At 34.0% G+C, this 11,356-nt stretch overlaps 1 non-coding gene across 1 annotated transcript; it reads right to left on the bottom strand.

Annotated features, from left to right (window-relative positions):
- Positions 1–10,009: 10,009 nt before the first annotated feature.
- TRNAR-ACG (transfer RNA arginine (anticodon ACG)) lies at positions 10,010–10,082 on the bottom strand. Its single transcript has one exon. It is a non-coding gene; the product is annotated as a tRNA-Arg (tRNA).
- Between the last annotated feature and the right edge of the window lie 1,274 nt (positions 10,083–11,356).

The following is an 11,356-nucleotide window of genomic DNA, read 5'->3' as shown; positions in this document are numbered from 1 at the left end:
TCCATTGTGAAGATGACCACTCCTGATTTCCAATCCGGGTAGTCGACATCAGTGCCCCGTTTAATGTTCTTAATTGTGCCCCATTTAGCGAATGTCTTGTGGATGACGTCGTCGCTATTTTCTATATATTCGAGGGGGAACCTGTCAATTTTTACCGTTCTTAACAGGCTTCCCACTAAGAACGGAGTGATTTCTACGTCATTACATTTAAAACCCTCCAGCAGTTTGTCCCTAGTTGTGGTGTTTTTTACCACTACCTGGTATCTCCCTGCCCCGAAGGGGGTAAACCCGTAAATGTTTTCGGAACCTACTGCCTCACAAAGTGCTTTGCAGATATGTCTTTTGTTTAGGGCTGGGTCCGTTTGAAAACCGACCGTTCTCACCCTAGGAAGTAGTGAAGACATGTCGGTCTTAAGTTTGGCCACGGCCAAAAAAAAAAAAGAACACACACAAAAAAAAAAAAAAAAAAAAAAAAGGATATAGGATCTAGGGAAGAGAAGGATCGTGGTGGTAGATTAGTAAAAATACCGTAGGACAGGAAGGTTCTACAAGCAAAGAGAGAAATCCCGTAAGAACAAGTCTTACCAGCAAATCCTGTAGCTTAAGCCTAGCAGAAAGAGAAAAAAAAGGAGTGAAAGGAATCCAAAAATAGAAAAACAATCTTACCAACCACGATCGATCCGGAAAGAGCAGCTCTCATAGAGGGTCGCGTCCGCTGAATCCTGGAACTTTACTAGGGAATCGTCGACTCTAAACTTCATTGGCTACAACATTGCCTCTGCGAAAGATTATCACGACCTATGAAGGGAAACCTGAGCGATTCTGGTACTTATCTGGTACAGTAGTAAACTCGGGATAGTATTACCGAAGAGAGAGAGAACTTGGAATAATTCTCATAAAAAAACGCACAAAAGAGAATCTATTATATTTCATTGATTATAAAAAATATTAGATGTATTGAAATATTTCGATATTGTAAATAATATTTTGAATTTTTTTCTAATAAAATATCAATGTTTCAAAATAAATTATTATTTCGTTTATTTTTTATAATAATTAATGATATTTTAATCATTAAATAGCTCATATAACAAAATAATACATTCAGTCTTCAATTATTGACATTTGAGCATTTTCTGCGTTAAAAATATTCTGTATAAGTAGATTATGAAATTTGAATTGATTAAAATTGCCAATTTTGATCTCCGAGACGATTTCCATGTATTTATTGTTGAATGTTTAACAATCATTTTAACTAAGCTATTTTCATTTCATTAAGTATTTTCATTTCGAAAAATGAATAACAAGTTATCCAAAGAGGACAGCTTAGTGAATCGATGATGCACTCTTACTGATTCACTTCAATCACAAATGGTCTGTTCGAGCTCTGTGTCTTCTCTATAGATGCTGCCATGAATGCTGCCCTACTAACACTTTCGGCACCCGACTTTGGATACACCGAATCAGTTTCACCTCCTCTGCTTTGATTCTACATAACTATTTTCTGGAATAGCCATCTTCAATAAGTATTTCCCATCTACATCCTTTAGTTTTTCAAGAAAAACATGAAGAATTTCATTCTCCACCCAGATCTTTGCCCTATATGTTTATATAAAAACTGGAGAGGATGGAAATGGATATGAGGTTAGTATCATGGATAGGGAGTGGCTGACGGACAGACACCAGAGAGTAGTATATGGTGGAGTCTAGGAGAATGATGGTGAGTAGTGGAGTACCTCAAGATTCGGTACTAGAGCCACTACTCTTTAATTTGTATATCAATGACATACGGAAACATTTAAGAGGGAATATTCAGTTGTTTGTTAATGATGCAAAACTGGGGAGAGCAATAGTTGATAAAGGTGATGTAGATATCCTGCAGGATGATTTCAATAAATTGAAATTGTGGGTAAAGGATACTGATTGTCAATTTAATGTTGTAAAATGTAAATTTATGCACTTCGGGTTGAAAAAGCTGATGGTGTATTATACGGATGTTGAAAAACACGCTAACAAACAAAGAAAATGCTATGATTCGGCCACATCTTGACTACTGTGCACAGATTTGGTCACCTGTGTTTCTTAGGGACCAGGAGTTGGTCAAAAGGATTCAGAAACAAGTGACCAAGATGGTGACAGGTCTCTGGAATACCTTCTATGAAGATAGGTTGAAGGTTTGTGAGTTACAAAATTTAGTTGATAGGCGGAAAAGAGGATACATGACAGAAACTTTTAAGTTATTAAAGCGGTTTTAAAAAAAATGATGCAAATGAAACTCTGACAAATAGTCAGAGAACTAGGAGCCATCCATGGAAATAGTGTAAGAGTGTAGTTTGTAGGGGTGTGCCGACCAGATTTTTTCCATTGAAAGTGGTGAGTGAGTGAAATGGGTTGCCCAAATTGGTTGTGAGTTCTCTGACTGTGAATGGATTCAAGGAAGGGTATGATAGGATTTCTTTGTATAATGGTTGATTTGGGTCTCCCGTGATGAGTCTACGGGGATGCCATAAAATAATAATAAATACATGATTATATATATACACAAATTGGACATGACATCATCGAAACTTTTCATTGTTTGAACAAGGATTCCTTTGATGTTGATGAATTATACTTTCGATTTAAGATTATATAAGATGTTGGGGGGGGGTATACAAATAAAAAGACTAAGCTAATTGAGTTAAGAATCGGAGTCACGATAGCTAACTTCGATTATATTGTATATTTCCTTAGATGTTTCTCTGCAAGTTATTAAAAATTAAAGTAACTGTGAATAAGTACTGATAAACAAGTAAGCATTATATTTTATAACTTTATTAAATTCATTTCGTAAAGCACTGTACGAAGTTTTTTATGACTCACTTAGATGGTAAAAATGTGGGTTGAAATCCAATCTCAGATGCGAATAACATTTATGACGACTTTTCAAAGTAACATTGTTAGCTGTTTGCTGCGGAAGGTGGAAAAATTATTTTCTTTCAGAAATTCTGGTTTTTGTCATTTCGTAAAACGGACAAACCGCTCTATCATCGCATTAATTAGGTTCCTGTAAAGCCAAGTTACCTGGCAGTGACAGGCCATTTGTGTCTAACAGGTAATTAAAATTGTTATAAAATTAATAGGAAAATAATATTTTAAATAGCATATAACAAATATTAACAATTTGTTAGAAAACGTTACGGAATTATTTCAATAGAATATTAAATTTAATAAATTAAAAATTGTTTATAAATTTTAATCAAATTTTTATAATAATTGAAAATTTTTTAAAATTTCTGAAATAATCTTAAACATTTAACTTAATTGTAATGATAGCATTTACACCTTTTGAGTATTTACTGTTAAAATATACATCAAGGACATCTTGCATTGCGAAAACTGGTTTTATATTTGATATCTGATATACCCTCAGCACAGTTTTTATACTCCAAAGGCCGATAATGAGAGACATGAACTCCCAAAATATCTTCATGATGATTAGACTCGAATTAGGAAAACAACCTTTTTCCGCCTGTAGGCTAGAGCTCTCTTTCTTTTTGCTATGATATGTGATATCATATTATCTAGAGGGGCTCCGTCCCCCTTGATGCCTACGGCAGCCAAACCCCCCCCCCCCCCCGAGTTCCGGACTCGTAGGCCGGTTCTCCTTGAATTCTGATGACTCGAATTTTGAAAGCTCGACACTCAGGGTAGCCCCTGAGTTTCGAAACATTTCAAATAACTTGACACAAAAACGTTACAAAAAAAGCCTTATAATTTTATATTATAGAGTAGATTTGTATGCATTATTTTTTTAATTCAAGTATTATATTTGTATGCATTAATTTTTTATTCAAGTAATCACAATATTCTTTTTAATTAAATTAATTATAATTATTTATAAATTCAGTTTCAGTAAATAGCATATTTTAGTTTAATTTTACATAATTTTACTAAAAGATGTACGTAAGATGTATGGAGTATAGCGGCGATAATTACTGCAGTAATATTAACAATTTTTTTTTTTGTTTCCGCCCTTTTTCACACAGCAGTTCACATAAATTAGGAAATAACATACCTACACTGGCAAATTATATTAAAGAACGTTGCGAAGTAATATTACGGAAGTCATTTTAATAGCATCATGGATACAAAAATATACAAAAGGGGTGACGATCGCCAAGTAGATGCAGCTGTGTAAAGTGAATATAACGATCTGATGGTAACATTCAATTTTATAAATACTTGGAAATATAAAAGACCAGTAAACATATGAACAATTATTATAATTTATTATAAAACATATTAAATATATTTACAATTATTATGCTCATGAAATTTCTGCAGAAGAAATAGTAAAACAGGAGTAGATATATTTGCCAGTAAACATACCTCAAATTTCGGAGTCTAATAAGCTACTCTTACAATAGGCTATTATAATACATGATATATAATACATAGCTGATTACAATGAAGACACATCGCTGTCACAAAGAACCAGGCATTGATGGCTTAAGTACGAGGGTGGTCTGAAAAGTTCTCGGCCTAACAATAAAAAAAAACGAATTTATAATTCCAAAATTATTTTTATTTTTTAACATAATCTCCCTTAAGACTAATACATTTATTCCAGCGAAACATTTTGCAGATTTTACTGAGAACCACTACAGGGATGAGATAATCGTTCTCAGTAAGATCTGCAAAATACCCCTCAACAACTGCATTCGAAGAAAAACGCTGACCAGCAGGAATAGTTTTAGTTTTGGGAAGAGATAAAAGTCACAGGGAGCCAAATGTGGGGAATAGGGGTGAATGTTCCAACAATTCATAGTGCAGATCCCTTAATTTTCCCATTGCCAAAACACCTTTTTGGGCAGGTCCATTGTCCTGATGAAAAATAATTTTTTTCTTCTGTAAACCGGGCCTTTTCTCACGAATTTTTTTCGTCTAGTCTGGTTAAAAGATCGGAATAATGTTTCCTGGTTACTGTTTTACCCTTTTCAAGACTAATAAACCAAATGCCTTGAGCATCCCAAAACACCGATCTGTTTACTGTTTTGAGTACCGTTTGGATTGTTGTGTGTTCTGGTGAATCCAAGTCTTATCCATAGTATAAATGGACGCACAGAATCAGTTTTATTCTTGTTAAAACGCTCCGAGCACTGTTCAGAGATTTTCATGCGAATGCATTTTTGATCTGCTGTGAGCAAGCGCGGCACCCATCTTGCGTAAAGCTCTTTCATACTCAGTTCTTCATGCAAAATATATCCTACACGTTTTGAAATGTGTATAGTCTCAGCAATTTCACGCACTTTGACTCGCCAGTCATCCAATACCATATCGCGCACTTGATCAATGATTTCTGGTGTTGTTACACTTTTTTGCACGCCCTTCACGTGGATCATCCTCAAGGCTGGTACGGTCAAGTTTAAACTCGGCAGTCCATTTCTTAATTGTCGAAAACAATGTTGAAGAGTGCCCATAAACTTCTGTGTACTTCGAATGAATTTCGTTTGGCGTTAAACTTTCTTTTACAAAGATTTTATAACCGCACGATACTCAATTTTATTCATTTCAAGGGATACAGACAACACTTTTGCTTCAGCCAGCTGTATAAAACAAACTACTTGATAGAATGACTTGTAATTTCACATGGATGCTTATGATAGATGTACCAACTTAGAAAAAAACATCATGCTGATAGTGTTGCTATCTATGGTCGAGGACGAGAACTTTTCAGACTCCTCGTATAGAATTCTCTAGCTCATTTAGAAAATAATTCAGAGTTAGTTTAATCTCCAAATACGGATACCAGTGAGAAAGCAAATGGAGAGCGTTATTGTTTCGCGCAACAGACTACGATATTTCAGACAAAATATTAAAGACAAGGTTAACTGTGATTCTTCAGGCAATCATACGTAAAAACTTAGGTCTGTGCATTGACTGAATAAAGTAATATAATAATATTTTTCAAAGTTTTTATTAATAATTAAAACAAAATCCAGTGATAACATGAAATACTTGCTTCACATAATTTAACACAAGAAAGCTGCAGATACTGAAATTTCAATTTAAAAAAAAATCAAGCCTGTACCATAATATATTTAACAATGATAGTGTGCTTCTAAGAAATATACAGATGCAAGATAACTACATACCTTATGCAAAAATATGGACTCACCCGGCAGTAGTTCATGTACTTGTTCCCAAGTCCTTTTTTTTTTTTTTTTTTGGTGGAGGGGGAGTTCAAATTGTACACAATTTTTTTTTTTTAGCTCATAAACGCTTCTTCTTCTTCTTCTTCTTTTTTGGCTAGATCGGCGAAGCAAAGATGCCTTTCATATACCCCGTTATTTTATTTATTTTATTTTATTTTTTTATTTTTTTGGCTAGATGGGTGAAGTAAAAATGCTTTTCATATTCCCCGTTATCGGTAAAGAAAATGTATGAAAAGGGTAATATAGGGCTATAAGCTCTGATCATGGCAGGAGGGTAACAGCAATAGTCGATACTCAGTTAAAACTTCATTGGCTACAGAATCACCATCTATTACCCTCCCTAAGTATCCATTTTAGTTGTCTCGTATGACATGCATGGGCTGAAGTGGGGGCGATTCTTATCCCGGCCACCACACGGGGTTAAACGCTTCTGAAAACCTAGAAAAGATTCCTATATAAGGAGGATAGACAATTAAAGATGTATTTATTCATCAAAATTATTATTGTAAAAAATGAGAATTTAATTTTGTTTCAAAACTTTTCATATATTATTTTTATTTTAACTACTTTTTAAATAAATCTTGCTCCTTTTATTAAGATCACATAAATTCTCTTTATTTCTGCCCATAGAGCATGGCAACATTACCATCCTATAGACCAAGGGTAAGCTAACTGCGGCTAGCGAGAAAATATTGGTTTTCATTGCCATTTTTTCTCAACTTTTATATTAATAATCTATAGTAGTATAGTATGTACCAATATTGTTATTATTATTTTTTTTTTTTTTTGACACCTCCAGGGAGTCCAAAGACTCATCGAGGGAGAGTGTGCCGACAGCATCGAACGATTGGTCCCCTTCCAACTACTAACCGCGCTCAAACTTACTTAACTGAACCATTAGTAGCAGAGGCTCTACCAATCGACCAACCTTTGCCGGCGTTGTTACGAAATAAAATATCAGAATATTTTATTTCGTAAATGCTTTAAAGATAAGTAAAAAAAAAAAAAAACACATATTTTGAAACTTTACATATTTAGCTTTTAAATGGTACCTGCCAAAAGGGTTGTTAACGTGGTTTTTATTAAAAAGTGTTTCGACTTTTTATGGCCTGTGTCGCTCCCGTCAAAATTAGTTCCAAAAGTGACCACTATGATCGCTGCATTACCCACCGCCTCCGTTGCCTGGACTCTGGGTAATCACTCTTCAAGCAATACACACAAGTTACGCGCTTGTGGTGGTAGCGGAACATAACTAGTGAATTTTAGTGTAGATAAGTAATTTTCTGATTAATAAATAATTAAGATTGATTTTAGTGAAAGTTATAAATCCCTTGTATAAAATGACTGAGCAAGAAGAGTATAAAACGGAAATACGAACAAGAAATGAGAGTGTTTATCCAAGAATGGGAGGACGATTTTGCTTTTACTGTTAAGGGTGAAAAGGCTCTTTTGTCTCACCTGTCATACAGCCATCAGCCACTTTAAAATCAGTAATGCAAAGCGTCACCATGAATGTAATCATAAAAAGTTTGCATCTGAATTTCCTCCTGGATCAGAACTGCGAAAAAACAAGATAAAGCGTTTAAAATCTAATTTACTGACAAAATAACCTATTTTCCCTCTGTAAACAAAGCGATTTGGCTACTGAAGCTAGTTTTGTTATAGATGGGATAGTGCTCGAAGTAACTTACCTTACAGTCATGGAGAATTTGTAAAAAAGAATATTAGTGATGTGATTGCAATTCTCGCTCTAGAGAACTCAAAACGTAAAAAGGCAATAGAACAAACTCCTATCTCCTTCCTGCCACACTGCTGAGAGACGTATTTCTGAAATAGTTTCTGCGGCTCTCGAACATTCAAAAATATATTATATGTGGCTCTTATTACCGAAGAACTTGCCCACCCCTGCTATAGACTAATGGAGGGACAATGTTTTAAATCAACGATCTGGAAAGAATAATAATGTAGTGAAAATAGTAAGACTTTCATGGTAATAGAGCTCTCCTTTTCCCCTTCTCCGTATTTTAACCTGCAAGCTAAAATTAATAGTTTATTGACTAAATGAAATTAACTATATTTAAAAGAGTACTAATTAGATAAACCTTAATAATTCTGAAAGTAAGGAAGATACGATATTTAGTACAGAACTTGATAATATGAGCCAAAAATAATATGAGATTGGAAATATTGTTGAAGGTAAGGGACCAATAAATGAGCATAGGAATATATCAAATAATAGAAATAAAGCATGAAGAAGACAAACAGTTAAAAATTTATGGATTTTAAAGAGGTTAAGAATTTTTAATTCATAATCTGCAATATGCCCGACAAGTAAGTCAGCAAGCAACATGAATAACGGTGTGCTGTCCTTTTCCTTAGATACGTCATCAGATTTAAGACAGACAATAATGAACTATGAGCTTCCCGTGTAGTTTACGAAATAATACACTATTAAGTAGACTTTGGTTGGTTCGAGAGTAAGGGAGAGTGATTTATTTTGTTTAATTTCCAAGCAGTAGAGATTAGACAAGGTGTTGACGTATTTGTTGGTTAGTTGGTATAGGTAGAGATTCAGTTAGTTGGTATAGGCTTAATTCAGTTTCGTGTTCTTGATTATCAATATCAATAATGTAACCTCGATCTCAGGAGTGTGGTTTGATTATAAAGCATACAAAGATATTTCGCAGCGCAATTTTTGTTGATAGTGCTGATATACTTTTGTTTGTATTTTCTCTTAATAGAGGAATGTAAATCTGCTATATGTGGAAATTTCAATCTCGGTAATATTCAATTAAATGTGACTTTAATTAACGAATGATGGGTCTATTGTGCCATGGACTGACAGTTAAATCTGTAATCAACATCATGCCATATTAGCGAAAATCATCGTAGTGAAGAAAGTTTTCTAATTAGAATATCTGAAAATGCGTTTGCTAGCTTTGTAGATGAAACAAAATGGCAATTTATCAATAAAATTAAAATTTAAGACTTCATAAGTTTTTGTTATGTTGCTTTGGGAAGAGGGTACGGTACACGATTTTGGACTGAGTGAATGGCATAAATTGTTGAAGATAGCACTTAGAATAGAAGATATCTTTCAGGCGGGTGACTGCTTGGTTTAAAGCAGAGATAGAGGATCAATATTTGTAAGGGTTATCGACTTGTGTTAATACGACAGATCTTTTGATACAATAAGAGTGTTAAGAGGAGAAATGCAAATAATTTCCAATGTTAGTGGAATACGATAATCTGATCTAGTCAGGATTATAAGTTGACCGCCAATGTTTTGTTTTGGCCATAAAAAGACCGAAAGTCTGTTCTTAAATATTGTCATTGTATTTAATAATAATAATAAATAGCTAGATTACTATTTTAGTTAGTGAAAGCATATCTGAAGGGATGAACAAACGTCGACATAGGTATATAGAGAAGAAGAATCGAAAGAAGAGAGAAAGAATGTCGTCAGACGATATTGGAGGGACGATATTGTGAGATATATTTTGATAAGTGGCTCGTTGAGATAAGTTTATATGAATTATACGGCGTATGGAATAATCAAATTTATGTGTCTTTACTTGTCTATAAATTGTGAGAATTAATGTCATGGAATGACATTGATTCAGATACAATTAAAGAGCGATGCTATTCATTAAGTACTAAATGGTTGAATATTGCTAGAGTTTACAAATGGACGATCATTTAGGGTCAAGAAAAGAAATCTATTCATGTTGAAGTAAGAAAACTTTGCATTTCCCACAAATTTGTATTTTTGTGAATATATTCAGGTATGAACAAATTAAAAAAACAACCCGCGAGCCAGCCAGGATTTGAACCTGGAATCTTCTGATCCGTAGTCAGACGCGATATCCGTTGCGCCACTGGCCCTGACGTGAACTGTATTCATATTCGTATATTATATGATAATCGAAGGGATTTAGAATATTGATCGTGTGAGCTATTAAAGGAATACTGTGTTTGGAGTAAGTACTAGAAACCTTAAAAGGGACTGAAAATGACTGATTTTATTTGTCAAAAATGAAAAGTATATAGTTTCACACGCATCACAAAATTATTTAAAATGAAGTCAAATATATATTATTTATTTAGTTTTAGCATATTTATTATTTTATTAAAATAAAAATTTCATGTACAAAAGAACAAAGCCCGTTAACTTACAGAGAGAGAGAGAGAGAGAGAGAGGGGGGGTTTCATAACCGGAAACAAAATAAGTCATCCATTCCTGATCTAGTTTCTAATTATCTAGTTTAATCAGAAATTTATGTACAGTGATGCATATATGACTAGAATGAACAAAATGATAATCGCTAAAATCGGGGTAGTGTTCACATCACTCACAGGAAATGCCAATTCACTTTAATAGTAAGTACCACTAAGAGGTAGATTACTTGTCTCATTATTCCTAGCAATACTTCAACCACCGTTTTGCTTACTAAGAGCTTCATGTTGACAAAATCCATGTTTGAATTTCATTTCACAGTCCTTTCCAAAGCCTTCTTGGTTCCCTTCACAAATACAGCCTCGTTAACAACCTCAAAATACACATTTCCATCTCAATCTGCAAAACGACAGATTCTTTTTCTAACAGAAACTCAAATTTCAGCTTCTTGAAGTACCACTCATCTCAGTTTTCCCAATACCACCCTCTTTGTGTTGTTTTATTCTCCAAAATGGCATTTCTGCACATCTTCTTTCAGATACATCAGAGCAAACATAATCTTTCTTACAAGAAAGAGCTCACTTCGCTTCCCTTTAATGATAATTATTATCCCTAATGCATACATAGATGCCCTTAAAAATCAAACCACCAAGTACGTTTGGCTTTTCATAACACTGATTTTTAGGATAAGGTGGAGGTAGACTTTTATATATTTCTGAGTGTCAATTGTTAGTGTTCTCAGATTCAGCCACTTTAACTAGTTGCGGATGAAGAAATCCTGCAATATAAGACTGACTCAATTTCAATTTAATAGCCCTGATTTCTTTGCGTTTCTGAACAGGATTCAAATAAGATCTTTCCAATCAAAGGACATCGTCGAAACTGACTAACTACGCAGGCTTTTCACTTCATCCTTACTTTTCATAATATCCGGATTTCTAAACTGATTAGATGTCTTTTCTTGATCTAACATTTTTGTACC

The sequence above is a fragment of the Typopeltis vanoorti genome, chromosome 7 (assembly GCF_054136105.1).
Source record: "Typopeltis vanoorti isolate ZY-2024b chromosome 7, IOZ_Tvanoo_1.0, whole genome shotgun sequence".
NCBI lineage: Eukaryota > Metazoa > Arthropoda > Arachnida > Uropygi > Thelyphonidae > Typopeltis > Typopeltis vanoorti.
Note: the sequence above shows the minus strand (reverse complement) of the source record. Positions and strands in the feature narration are given on the sequence as shown.